Raw genomic sequence first — 15,023 nt, forward strand, 5'->3', positions numbered from 1 at the left:
ACTGGGTCGTCTAAGTAATACCTTACGTGACTAAGGGTCGATCCCACAGAGATTGCCGGCTTGAAGCAAGCTATGGTTATCTTGTAACTTTTAGTCAGGAGATTAATGATAAAAATGATTTTTGTTTATGAAGAATAAATAACATGAAATGAAAAGTACTTGTGATTCAATACTGAGGAACAAGTTGAGGATTTGGAGATGCTCTGTCTTCTGAATCTCTGCTTTCCTACTGTTGTCTTCTTCAAGCACGCAAGGTTCCTTCCATGGCAAGTTGTATGTTGGTGGATCACCGTTGTCAATGGCTACCATCCGTCCTCTCAGTGAAAATGGTCCAACTACGGGTTACGTAGGGCTAATCATCTATCGATTCTCACTCGTGCTGGAATAGAATCCATTAATCCTTTTGCACACCGTCACTGCGCCCAACATTTGTGATTTTGAAGCTCGTCACAGTCACCCCTTCCTAGATCCGACTCGGAATACCACAGACAAGGTTTAGAATTTTCGAAACTCAAGAGTGCTGCCAATTGATTCTAGATTATACCACGAAGACTCTGTTGTTAGGAGAGGCATTCAAACTTGTGAACCAGGAACCCAAGAGATACACACTCAATCTAAGGTAGAACGGAAGTGGTTGTCAGGCATGTGTTCATAAGTTAAGAATGGTGATGAGTGTCACGGATCATCACATTCATCATGTTGAAGTGCGAATGAATATCTTAGAATAGAAACAAGCATGATTGAATAGAAAACAGAAATAATTGCATTAATCCTTCGAGACACAGCAGAGCTCCTCACCCCCAACCATGGGGTTTAGAGACTCATGCCGTAAAAGATACAAATTCATATGTAAAATGTCATGAGGTACAAAAAGAATCTCTAAAAGTAGTTTTTATACTCAACTAGTAACCTAGGTTTACAGAAAATGAGTAAACTAAGATAGATAGTGCAAAATTCCACTTCCGGGGCCCACTTGGTATGTGTTTGGGCTGAGTATTGAAGCTTTCATGTGCATAGGCTATACTTGGAGTTAAACGCCAGCTTTGGTGCCAGTTTGGGCATTTAACTCCAACTTTTATGCCAGTTCTAGCATTTAACTCCAGAAAAGGGTAAGAAGCTGGCGTCTAAATGCCAGTTTGCGCTATCAAATCTCGAGAAAAGTATGGATTATTATACATTGCTGGAAATACCAAGATGTCTACTTTTCAATGCAATTGAGAACACGCCAATTGGGCTTCTACAACTCCAGAAAATCCATTTCGCGTGCAGGAGGGTCAGAATCCAACAGCATCTGCAGTCCTTTTTTAGCCTCTGAATCAGATTTTTGCTCAAGTCCCTCAATTTCAGCTGATGAGCGGATAATTTATACGCTTTTTGGCATTGTTTTTGGTATGTTTTTAGTATGTTTTAGTTAGTTTCTATTACATTTTCATTAGTTTTAAGTTAAAATTCACTTTTCTGGACTTTACTGTGAGTTTGTGTGTTTTTCTGTGATTTCAGGTATTTTCTGGCTGAAATTGAGGGACCTGAGCAAAAATCTGATTCAGAGGCTGAAAAGGACTGCAGATGCTATTGGATTCTGACCTCCTTGCACTTGAAGTGTATTTTCTTGAGCTACAGAAGCCCAATTGGCGCGCTCTCAACGGAGTCAGAAAGTAGACATCCTTGGCTTTCCAGCAATGTATAATAGTCCATACTTTGCCCGAGATTTGATGGCCCAAACTGGCGTTCCAAATCAGCTCAAAACTGCCCGGCGTTAAACGCCGGAACTGGCACAAGAATGGGAGTTAAACACCGGAACTGGCACAAGAATGGGAGTTAAACGCCCAAACTGGCACAAAAGCTAGCGTTTAACTCCAAGAAAAGTCTCTACACATGAAAGCTTCAATGCTCAGCCCAAGCACACACCAAGTGGGCCCAGAAGTGGATTTTTATGTCATTTACTCATTTCTGTAAACCCTAGGCTACTAGTTATCTACATATAGGACCTTTTGCTATTGTATTTGACATCTTTTGATCTTTGGAATGTTTTGATCACTTTTAGATCTGAGATCACGTTATGGGAGGCTGGCCTCACGGCCATGCCTAGACTTTGTTCTTATGTATTTTCAACGGTGGAGTTTCTACACACCATAGATTAAAGTGTGGAGCTCTGCTGTACCTCGAGTATTAATGCAATTACTATTGTTCTTCTATTCAATTCAGCTTGTTCTTATTCTAAGATATTCATTCGTACCCAAGAACATGATGAATGTGATGATTATGTGACGCTCATCATCATTCTCACCTATGAATGCGTGCCTGACAACTACTCCCGTTCTACAAGCAAACAAGCCTTGAATATTTATGTCTTGGATTCCTTAATCAGAATCTTCGTGGTATAATCTAGAATTGATGGCGGCATTTGGTGGACGAAATTGTGATCACTATTCCTTTCAAGTTGTTTGTCTTTGTATGACTTTATTCAATAATTGTCCTTATTTGAAGTCACAACTCCGTTCAACTAACCAGCAAGTGTACTGGGTCGTCCAAGTAATAACCTTACGTGAGTAAGGGTCGAATCCACAGAGATTGTTGGTATGAAGCAAGCTATGGTCACCTTGCGAATCTCAGTTAGGCAGATTAAAATAGTTTATGGTTTTCGAAAATTAAAAGAAATAAATAATAAAAAGGATAGAAATACTTATGCAGATTCATTGGTAGGAATTTCAGATAAGCGGAATGGAGATGCTGTAGAGCTCTCGGACGCCTGCCTTCCTACTGCTTCTACTCAATCTGTCTTACTCCTTTCCATGGCAAGCTTTATGTAGGGCATCACCGTTGTCAGTGGCTACATCCCATCCTCGCAGTGAAAGCTAATGCTCACGCACTCTGTCACAGTACGGCCAATCACCGGTTGGTTCCCTCCCCTACTGGAATAGAATCCCTCTTTTGCGTCTGTCACTAACGCCCAGCAGGTTACAGGTTTGAAGCTCGTCACAGTCACTCATCCTAGAATCCTACTCGGAATACCATAGACAAGGTTTAGACTTTCCGGATCCTCATGAATGCCGCCATCTATCTAACTTATACCACGAAGATTCTGTTGGGGAATCTAAGAGATACACATTCAAGCCTTGTTGCATGCAGAACGGAAGTGGTTGTCAATCACGTGTGTTCATAGGTGAGAATAATAATGAGGGTTATCTAACTCATCATCATTCATCATGTTCTTGAGTACGAATGAATATCTTGGAATAAGAATAAGATAGAGAATTGAATAAGAGAAAATAGAACTTCATTAATCTTTGAGGTACAGCAGAGCTCCACACCCTTAATCTATGGTGTGCAGAAACTCCACCGTTGAAAATACATAAGTGAAAGAGGTCCAGGCATGGCCGAATGGCCAGCCCCCCCTAAGCGTGATCAATAGTCTCTTAGGATGAAGAATAAAACAAAACTGAGACCAAAGATGTCTAATACATCAATAATTCATCCTATTTATAATAAACTAGCTCCTAGGGTTTACATGAGTAAGTAATTGATGCATAAATCCACTTCCGGGGCCCACTTGGTGTATGCTTGGGCTGAGCTTGATCTATCCACGAGCTGAGGCTTCTCTTGGAGTTGAATTTCGAGTTATGATGTGTTTTGGGCGTTCAACTCCGGATAATGACGTTTTTCTGGCGTTTAACTTCAGAAAGGAGTGTGTACTTGGCGTTCAACGCCAAGTTGCGTCGTCATTCTTTGAATAAAGTATGGACTATTATATATTGCTGGAAAGCCCTGGATGTTTAATTTCCAACGCCGTTGAGAGCGCGCCATTTGGAGGTCTGTAGCTCCAGAAAATCCATTTCGAGTGCAGGGAGGTCAGATTCCAACAGCATCAGCAGTCCTTTTGTCAGCCTTTTTCAGAGTTTTGCTCAAATCCCTCAATTTCAGTCAGAATTTACCTGAAATCACAGAAAAACACACAAACTCATAGTAAAGTCCAGAAATGTGAATTTAACATAAAAACTAAGAAAAACATCCCTAAAAGTAGCTCAAACTTACTAAAAACTATATAAAAACAATGCCAAAAAGCGTATAAATTATCCGCTCATCACAACACCAAACTTAAATTGTTGCTTGTCCCCAAGCAACTGAAAATCAAATAGGATAAAAAGAAGAGAATATACTATAAAGTCCAAAATATCAATGAATATTAATTTAATTACATGAGCGGGACTTGTAGCTTTTTGCTTCTGAACAGTTTTGGCATCTCACTTTTTCCTTTGAAGTTCAGAGTGATTGGTATCTCTAGGAACTCAGAATTTGGGATAGTGTTATTGACTTTCCTAGTTAAGCATGTTGATTCTTGAACACAGCTACTTTTGAGTCTTGGCTGTGGCCCTAAGCATTTTGTTTTCCAGTATTACCACCGGATACACAAATGCCACAGACACATAACTGGGTGAACCTTTTCAGATTGTGACTCAGCTTTGCTAGAGTCCCCAGTTAGTGGTGTCCAGAGCTCTTAAGCACACTCTTTAGCTTTAGATCACGACTTTAACCATTCAGTCTCAAGTTCTTTACTTGGACCTTCATGACACAAGCACATGGTTAGGGACAGCTTGATTTAGCCGCTTAGGCCTGGATTTACTTTCCTTGGGCCCTCCTATCCATTAATGCTCAAAGCCTTGGATCCTTTTTACCCTTGCCTTTTGGTTTTAAGGGCTATTGGCTTTTTCTACTGCTTCTTCTTTTTCTATATACTCTTTTTAGATCCCTTTTTTTTTTCACTGCTTTTTCTTGCTTCAAGAATCAATTTCATGATGTTTTTCAGATCATCAATAACATTTCTCTTTGTTCATCATTCTTTCAAGAACCAACAATTTTAACACTCATAAACAACAAGATCAAAAGACATATGCACTGTTCAATCATTCATTCAGAAAACAAAAGCATTGTCACCACATCAATATAATTAAACTAAATTCAATAATAATTTCGAAAATTATGTACTTCTTGTTCTTTTGAATTAAAACATTTTTCTTTTAAGAAAGGTGAAGGACTAATGGATTTTATTCATAGCTTTAAGGCATGGTTACATACTAATGATCATGAAATAAGGACACAAAACATAGGTAAACACAATAATTAAAAACCGAAAACAGAAAGAAATAAAGAATCAAGGAATGAATCCACCTGAGTGGGGGTGGCGCCTTTTTGAAGAACCAATGGTGCTCTTTGAGCTCCTCTATGTCTCTTCCTTGCTTCTTTTTGAATGATTCATAGTAATTTTTGTGTTCCTCCCCTTAGTTGCTTCCAATATTTTTGTGGAGGATAACTTATCCCCTGAGGTATCTCAGGGATTTCTTGATTTGCAGCCACATGTTATACCACTGAGCTATGACGGCTTATATTTTTAATTTTTTTCATCTCCCATGACTCAGAGGTGGAAGCTTTTTATTTTCCCTTTGAGGTTTCTCTGGCTTTAGGTGCCATTAATGGTAATGGAAAAGCAAAAAAAAAGCTATGCTTTTACCACACCAAACTTAAAATATTGCTCGCCCTCGAGCAAGAGAAGAAAGAATAGTAGAAGAAGAAGAAGAGAATATGTGAGAGAAGGGGAGAAGTAGTTTCGGCTAGATGGGAGAGGAAGGTGTTTGTGTTGTGTGAAAATGATGAAGAATGGAAGGGTATTTATAGGGATAGGGGAGGGTATAGGTTCGGCCAATATGGGTGGGAATGGGTGGGAAAATGAATTTGAATTTTATGAGGGTAGGTGGGGTGTATGGGGAAGATGAGGTTGATGTGAATGGTGAATGGGTTACTTGGGAAGAGGAATTGAAGTGATTGGTGAAGGGTGTTGGGAAGTGTGATATTGAGAATGAGATTTGGATTAGGAGAGTGTGATTAGGATTAAAAGGAATGTGGTAGGTGGGGATCCTGTGGGGTCCACAGATCCTGAGGTGAAAAGAAATACCATTCCTTCACCATATAGGCATGTAACATGCCTTCATGCATCATCCTGGCGTTCAAACGCCCATTGATGCACGTTCTGGGCGTTAAACGCCCATGTTATGCATGTTTCTGGCGTTGAACGCCAGTTTCATGCTTGTTTCTGGCGTTCAGCGCCAGAATGTCCTCTGTGTGCGCATCCTGGCGTTAAACGCCAGGTTGTTGCTTGTTTTGGGCATTCAGCGCCAGAATGGTGCTCTGTTCTGGCGTTGAACGCCAGATAGATGCACCTTACTGGCGTTGAACGCCAGTCTGCGCTGTCTCCAGGGAAAAATTTTTTTCTTCTGTTTTTGACTCTGTTTTTAATTTTTTTGATTTTTTTCGTGACTCCTCATGATCATGTACCTAATAAAACACAAAAATAACAAAGAAACAAAATAAAATAAAATTAGATAAATAAAATTGGGTTGCCTCCCAACAAGCGCTTCTTTAATGTCAATAGCTTGACAGTGGCTCTCTTGGAGCCACAAGATGATCAGGTCAACTTAAGTGTGGTATTCCCAACACCAAACTTAGAGTTTGGATATGGGGTTTGAACACCAAACTTAGAGTTTGGTTGTGGCCTCACAACACCAAACTTAGAGTTTGACTGTGGAGGTTCTTCTTGACCTTGAACTGAGAGAAGCTCTTCATGCTTGCTCTCTTTTGTCATAGAGGGATGGCCATGTGCCTTAAACACAAGGTAGTCCCCATTCAATTGAAGGACTAACTCACCTCTGTTGACATCTATTACAGCTCCTGCTGTGGCTAGGAAAGGTCTTCCTAGGATGATGCATTCATCATCTTCCTTCCTAGTGTCTAGGATTATGAAATCAGTAGGGATGTAAAGGCCTTCAACCTTTACTAGCACGTCCTCTACTATTCCATAAGCTTGTCTCACTGACTTGTCTGCCAGTTGTAATGAGAACAAGGCAGGTTGTACCTCAATGATCCCCAGCTTCTCCATTACAGAGAGTGGCATCAGATTTATCCCTGACCCCAGATCACATAGAGCTTTTTCAAAGCTCATGGTGCCAATGGTGCAAGGTATTAAGAACTTGCCAGGATCTTGTCTCTTTTGAGGTAGAGTTCTCTGAATCCAAGTATCTAGTTCACTAATGAGCAAGGGAGGTTCACTTTCCCAAGTCTCATTACCAAACAGCTTGGCATTCAGCTTCATAATAGCTCCTAAATATAGAGCAGCTTGCTCTCCAATCACATCTTCATCCTCTTCAGAGGATGAATATTCTTCAGAGCTCATGCATGGCAGAAGGAGATTTAATGGAATCTCTATGGTCTCTAGATGAGCCTCAGATTCCTCAGGATCCTTAATAGGAAACTCCTTCTTGCTTGAGGGACGTCCCAGGAGGTCTTCCTCACTAGGATTTTCGTCCTTCTCCTCCCTAGTACATTCGGCCATTTTGACTATGTCAATGGCCTTGCACTCTCCTTTTGGATTTTCTTCTGTATTGCTTGGGAGAGTACTGGGAGGAGTTTCAATGACTTTCTTACTCAGCTGGCCCACTTGTGCTTCCAGATTTCTAATGGAAGATCTGGTTTCATTCATGAAACTGAAAGTGGCCTTTGACAGATCAGAGACTATATTGGCTAAATTAGAATTATTTTGTTCAGAGTTCTCTGTCTGTTGCTGAGAAGATGATGGATATGGCTTACTATTGTTCAGCCTATTGCGTCCACCATTGTTAAAACCTTGTTGAGGTTTTTGTTGATCCTTCCATGAGAAATTTGGATGATTTCTCCATGATGAGTTATAGGTGTTTCCATAAGGTTCACCTAAGTAATTAACCTCTGCCATGGCAGGGTTTTCAGGATCGTAAGCTTCTTCAGAAGCTGCCTCTCTATTACTGTTGGATGCATGTTGCAATCCATTCAGATTTTGAGAGATCATGTTGACCTGTTGTGTCAACACTTTGTTCTGAGCCAGTATGGCATTCAGAGCATCAATTTCAAGAACTCTTTCTTTTGAGGTACCCCATTGTTCACGGAATTCCTCTCAGAAGTATACATGAACTGGTTGTTTGCAACCATGTCAATGAGTTCTTGAGCCTCTTCAGGCGTTTTCTTCAGGTGAATAGATCCACCTGCAGAATGGTCCAATGACATTTTCGAAAATTCAGAGAGACCATAATAGAATATATCTAATATGGTCCATTCTGAAAACATGTCAGATGGACATCTTTTAGTCAGCTGCTTGTATCTTTCCCAAGCTTCATAGAGGGATTCACCATCTTTTGTTTGAAGGTTTGAACATCCACTCTCAGCTTGCTCAGCTTTTGAGGAGGAAAGAACTTACTAAGAATGCAGTGACAAGCTTATCCCATGAGTCCAGGCTATCCTTGGGTTGAGAATCCAACCACACTCTAGCTCTGTCTCTTACAGCAAAAGGGAAAAGCATGAGTCTGTAGACTTCAGGATCAACTCCATTCGTCTTTACAGTCTCACAGATCTGCAAGAATTCAGTTAAAAATTGATAAGGATCTTCAGATGGAAGTCCATAAAACTTGCAGTTTTGTTGCATTAAAGCAACTAGTTGAGGCTTAAGCTCAAAGTTATTGGCTCCAATGGCAGGAATGGAGATGCTTCTTCCATCAAACTTGGACGTTGGCTTAGTGAAGTCACCAAGCATTCTCCTTGCATTATTATTATTATTTTCGGCTGCCATGTCCTTCTCCTGTTCGAAAATTTCTGAAAGGTTGTTTCTCTTAAAGATGTTTTTGGATTGTTGTAATTTAGCTTCTCTTAATTTTCTCTTCAGAGTCCTTTCAGGTTCTGGATCAATTTCAACAAGAGTGCCTTTATCCTTGTTCCTGCTCATATGAAAGAGAAGAAAACAAGAAAAGAAAAAGGAATCCTCTATGTCACAGTATAGAGATTCCTTTATGTTAGTAGAAAAAGAAGGGGGGTAGAAGAATGAAGAATGAATTCGGTTTTATGGATGAAGAGAGGTGAAGAGAAGTGTTAGTAATTAAATAATTAAATAGAAGAAGAAAAGAAAAGAGAAAATTCGAAAGTAATTTTTGAAAAGGGGTTAGTGATTTTCGAAAATTAGAGATAAAATGTAATTAAAATTAAAACATGAAACAATTAATTAATTAAAAAGAATTTTTGAAAAAGAAAGAGATATTTTCGAAAATAGAAGAGGGAAAAGTAGTTAGGTGGTTTTGAAAAAGATAAGGAACAAACAAAAAGTTAGTTAGTTGATTGAAAAAGATTTGAAATCAAAATTGAAAAAGATAAGAAGATAGCAAGTTAGATAAGATATTTTGAAATCAAATTTTGAAAAAGATAAAATTTTTGAAAAAGATAAGATAAAAGATAAAAAGATTTAATTTAAAAATTTTGAAATTACTTACTTCACTAACAAGAAACTACAAGATAAGATTCTAGAACTTAAAGATTGAACCTTTCTTAACAAGAAAGTAACAAACTTCAAATTTTTGAACCAATCACATTAATTATTAGTGAATTTTCGAAAATTACATATAAAGATAAGAAAAAGATTTTGAAAACAATTTGAAAAATATTTTTGAAATTTTCGAAAAATAAATAAAATTTGAAAAAGATGTGATTTTTTTTTTTGAAAAAGATTTTGAAAAGATAAGATTTTTAAAATTGAAATTTTGACTTGACTTGTAAGAAACAACTAATTTTGAAAATTTTTGACCAAGTCAACCCAAAATTTCGAAATTTTGGAGGGAAATAAGGAAAAGATATTTTTTTGATTTTTGAATTTTTAGTTATGAGAGAGAAAAACAACAAAAATACTCAATGCATGAAATTTTTAGATCAAAACAATGAATGCATGCAAGAATGCTATGAATGTCAAGATGAACACCAAGAACACTTTGAAGATCATGATGAACATCAAGAACATAAATTTGAAAAATTTTTGATGCAAAGAAAATATGCAAGACACCAAACTTAGAAATCTTTAATGCATGGAAAATATGAATGCAAAAATGCACATGAAAAACAACAAACAACACAAAACAAGAAATCAACAAGATCAAACAAGAAGACTTTGTCAAGAACAACTTGAAGATCATGATGAACACTATGAATGCATGAGATTTTCGAAAAATGCAGGAAAAATTTTTAAAAGCATGCAATTGACACCAAACTTAAAAATTGACTCAAGATTCAAACAAGAAACACAAAATATTTTTGATTTTTATGATTTTATGAATTTTTTGTATTTTTATTATTATTTTTCGAAAATAAAGTTGGAAAAAACGAAAAATAAAAAGAAAAATTTTTTAAAAAGATTTTGAAAAGAAAATTACCTAATCTGAGCAACAAGATGAACCGTCAGTTGTCCATACTCGAACAATCCCCGGCAACGGCGCCAAAAACTTGGTGGACGAAATTGTGATCACTATTCCTTTCAAGTTGTTTGTCTTTGTATGACTTTATTCAATAATTGTCCTTATTTGAAGTCACAACTCCGTTCAACTAACCAGCAAGTGTACTGGGTCGTCCAAGTAATAACCTTACGTGAGTAAGGGTCGAATCCACAGAGATTGTTGGTATGAAGCAAGCTATGGTCACCTTGCAAATCTCAGTTAGGCAGATTAAAATAGTTTATGGTTTTCGAAAATTAAAAGAAATAAATAATAAAAAGGATAGAAATACTTATGCAGATTCATTGGTAGGAATTTCAGATAAGCGGAATGGAGATGCTGTAGAGCTCTCGGACGCCTGCCTTCCTACTGCTTCTACTCAATCCGTCTTACTCCTTTCCATGGCAAGCTTTATGTGGGCATCACCGTTGTCAGTGGCTACATCCATCCTCGCAGTGAAAGCTAATGCTCACGCACTCTGTCACAGTACGGCCAATCACCGGTTGGTTCCCTCCCCTACTGGAATAGAATCCCTCTTTTGCGTCTGTCACTAACGCCCAGCAGGTTATAGGTTTGAAGCTCGTCACAGTCACTCAATCCTAGAATCCTACTCGGAATACCATAGACAAGGTTTAGACTTTCCGGATCCTCATGAATGCCGCCATCTATCTAACTTATACCACGAAGATTCTGTTGGGGAATCTAAGAGATACAAATTCAAGCCTTGTTGCATGCAGAACGGAAGTGGTTGTCAATCACGTGTGTTCATAGGTGAGAATAATAATGAGGGTTATCTAACTCATCATCATTCATCATGTTCTTGAGTACGAATGAATATCTTGGAATAAGAATAAGATAGAGAATTGAATAAGAGAAAATAGAACTTCATTATCTTTGAGGTACAGCAGAGCTCCACACCCTTAATCTATGGTGTGCAGAAACTCCACCGTTGAAAATACATAAGTGAAAGAGGTCCAGGCATGGCCGAATGGCCAGCCCCCCCTAAGCGTGATCAATAGTCTCTTAGGATGAAGAATAAAACAAAACTGAGACCAAAGATGTCTAATACATCAATAATTCATCCTATTTATAATAAACTAGCTCCTAGGGTTTACATGAGTAAGTAATTGATGCATAAATCCACTTCCGGGGCCCACTTGGTGTATGCTTGGGCTGAGCTTGATCTATCCACGAGCTGAGGCTTCGCTTGGAGTTGAATTTCGAGTTATGATGTGTTTTGGGCGTTCAACTCCGGATAATGACGTTTTTCTGGCGTTTAACTTCAGAAAGGAGTGTGTACTTGGCGTTCAACGCCAAGTTGCGTCGTCATTCTTCGAATAAAGTATGGACTATTACATATTGCTGGAAAGCCCTGGATGTCTACTTTCCAACGCCGTTGAGAGCGCGCCATTTGGAGGTCTGTAGCTCCAGAAAATCCATTTCGAGTGCAGGGAGGTCAGATTCCAACAGCATCAGCAGTCCTTTTGTCAGCCTTTTTCAGAGTTTTGCTCAAATCCCTCAATTTCAGTCAGAATTTACCTAAAATCACAGAAAAACACACAAACTCATAGTAAAGTCCAGAAATGTGAATTTAACATAAAAACTAAGGAAAACATCCCTAAAAGTAGCTCAAACTTACTAAAAACTATATAAAAACAATGCCAAAAAGCGTATAAATTATCCGCTCATCAGCATTCAAGAGAATCTGGAAGGTCTAAACCTTGTCTGTGGTATTCTGAGTAGGATTCAATGATTGAATGGCTGTGACGAGCTTCAAACTCCTGAAGGCTGGGCGTTAGTGACAGACGCAAAAGAATCAATGGATTCTATTCCAACCTGATTGAGAACCGACAGATGATTAGCCGTGCCATGACAGGGTGTGTTGAACATTTTCACTGAGAGGACGGGACTGTAGCCACTGACAACGGTGATGCCCAACATACAGCTTGCCATGGAAAAGAGTAAGAAGGATTGGATGAAGACAGTAGGAAAGTAGGGAGACAGAAGGGACAAAGCATCTCCATACGCTTATCTGAAATTCTCACCAATGAATTACATAAGTATCTCTATCTTTGCTTTACACTTTATTCATATATCATTCATAACCATTTGAATCTGCCTGACTGAGATTTACAAGGTGACCATAGCTTGCTTCATACCAACAATCTCCGTGGGATCGACCCTTACTCGCGTAAGGTTTATTACTTGGACAACCCAGTGCACTTGCTAGTTAGTTGTGCGAAGTTGTGAAATTATGCTTAGACCATGGTATTGAGCACCAAGTTTTTGGAGCCATCACCGTGGACTGTTTGAGTTGTAAAAAGAATCAATCACAATTTCGTGCACCAAGTTTTTGGCGCTGTTGTCGGGGATTGTTGAGTTTGGACAACTGACGGTTCATCTTGTTGCTTAGATTAGGTATTTTTCAGAGTTCTTAAGAATGAATTCTAGTGTTTCAAGGTGATGTTCTTATCATCACCAAAGCTGATTGATTCTCATCAATTTAGCTCTTGAATGCAATGTCCTGCTGAAGCTTCGCTAGCCATGTCTAATTTCTTTAGACTAAAGCTTTAGACTAACATTGCATGATTCCTGGAATTCTCATTAAGAATTTTGATACCTTTATTTTCTTTCCACTTAATTTTCGAAAAAACCAAACAAATTACAAAATCATAAAAACCAAAAATATTGTATGTTGAGTCTAGTGTCTCATTTTAAGTTTGGTGTCAATTGCATGTTTCTGTTCTTCTTGCATTCATTCATGTGTCTTAAGTGATCTTCAAGATGTTCTTGATGATTTCCTTGCTCTGATCTTTGAATTCTGTTGAGTTGAGTGTTTTGTTATATGCATTCTCATTTTGTTAGTGTCAGTAGTATATAAACTGCTAAGTTTGGTGTCTTGCATGCATTGTTATTTGATTTTAGTTGCATTTTGATTATTCCTCATTATTAAAAATGCAAAAAATTTTTAATTTGTGCCTTTTCAAGTCAATAATACAGAGAATTGAAAATTCAGAACATACAGCAGAAGAATTACACAGAAAAAGCTGGGCATTCAAAACGCCCAGTGAGGAAGGAAAACTGGCGTTTAAACGCCAGCCAGGGTGCCTGGCTGGGCGTTTAACGCCCAAAAGGGTAGTGCTTTGGGCGTTAAACGCCAGAATGTGCACCATTCTGGGCGTTTAATGCTAGGATGGCACAAGAGGGAAGATTCTGTTTTCAATTCAAATTTTTTTCAAGTTTTCAAAATTTTTCAAAATCAAATCTTTTTCAAATCATATATTTTCAATCAAATATTTTTCAAAATCAATTTCTTTCCATTTTCAAAAATACTTGCTATCAATTAATGATTTGATTCAACATTTCAAGTATGTTGCCTTTTCTGTTGAGAAAGGTTTAATGTTTGAATCATATCTTTTCTTGTTAGCCAAGTCATTAATTTTTAAAATCAAATCTTTTTTTATTGTTTTTCAAATCATATATTCTCCATCACATCTTTTTAAAACCATAACTCTTCAATCATATCTTTTAATCACATCTTTTTCAAAATAGTTTTCAATCATATCTTTTTGATTTCTAATTTCAAAATCTTTTTCAAAAATCACTTGATTTTTTTCCAATCTTAGTTTTCGAAAATCAATTACTATTTTTCAAAATGTTTTTTTTTTTAAAAATCTTTTTAATTTATTTTCGAAAATTTCTTCCCCTCTTCTCACAACCTTCTTTTTATGGACTAACACTATCCCTTAATGCACAATTCGAACTCCATCTTTCGTGATAAGTTCGAATTCTCTACTTCTTCCTTCTATTTTTCTTTTCCTCTGACACCTCAAGGAATCTCTATATTGTGACATAGAGGATTCCATATTTTCTTGTTCTCTTCTCTTTCTTATGAGCAGGAGCAAAGACAAAAGCATTCTTGTTGAGGCTAACCCTGAACCTGAAAGGACCTTGAAGCGAAAGCTAAGAGAAGCTAAGGCACAACTCTCTGTAGAGGACCTAACAGAAATCTTCAAAGAAGAAGAACCCATGGCAGCCGAAAACAACAACAATGCCAACAATGCAAGGAAGGTGCTGGGTGACTTTACTACACATACTCCCGACTTCTATGGGAGAAGCATCTCTATCACTGCCATTGGAGCAAACAACTTTGAGCTTAAGCCTCAATTAGTTTCTCTAATGCAACAGAATTGCAAGTTCCATGGACTTTCATTGGAAGATCCTCATCAATTTTTAGCTGAATTCTTGCAAATCTGTGACACTGTCAAGACCAATGCGGTTGACCCTGAGGTCTACAGACTTATGCTATTTCCTTTTGCTGTAAGAGACAGAGCTAGGATATGGTTGGACTCACAACCTAAAGAAATCCTGAACTCTTGGGAAAAGCTAGTCAATGCCTTCTTGGCAAAGTTTTTTCCACCTCAAAAATTGAGTAAGCTTAGAGTGGAAGTCCAAACCTTCAGACAGAAGGAAGGAGAATCCCTCTATGAAGCTTGGGAAAGATACAAACAATTGATCAGAAAGTGTCCCTCTGACATGCTTTCTGAATGGAGCATCATAGGTATTTTCTATGATGGTCTCTCTGAACTATCCAAGATGTCATTGGATAGCTCTGCTGAAGGATCTCTTCATCTGAAGAAGATGCCTGCAGAAGTTCAAGAGCTCATTGAAATGGTTGCAAATAACCAATTCATGTACACT

The sequence above is a fragment of the Arachis stenosperma genome, chromosome 10 (genome assembly GCF_014773155.1).
Source record: "Arachis stenosperma cultivar V10309 chromosome 10, arast.V10309.gnm1.PFL2, whole genome shotgun sequence".
NCBI classification, from domain to species: Eukaryota; Viridiplantae; Streptophyta; class Magnoliopsida; order Fabales; family Fabaceae; genus Arachis; species Arachis stenosperma.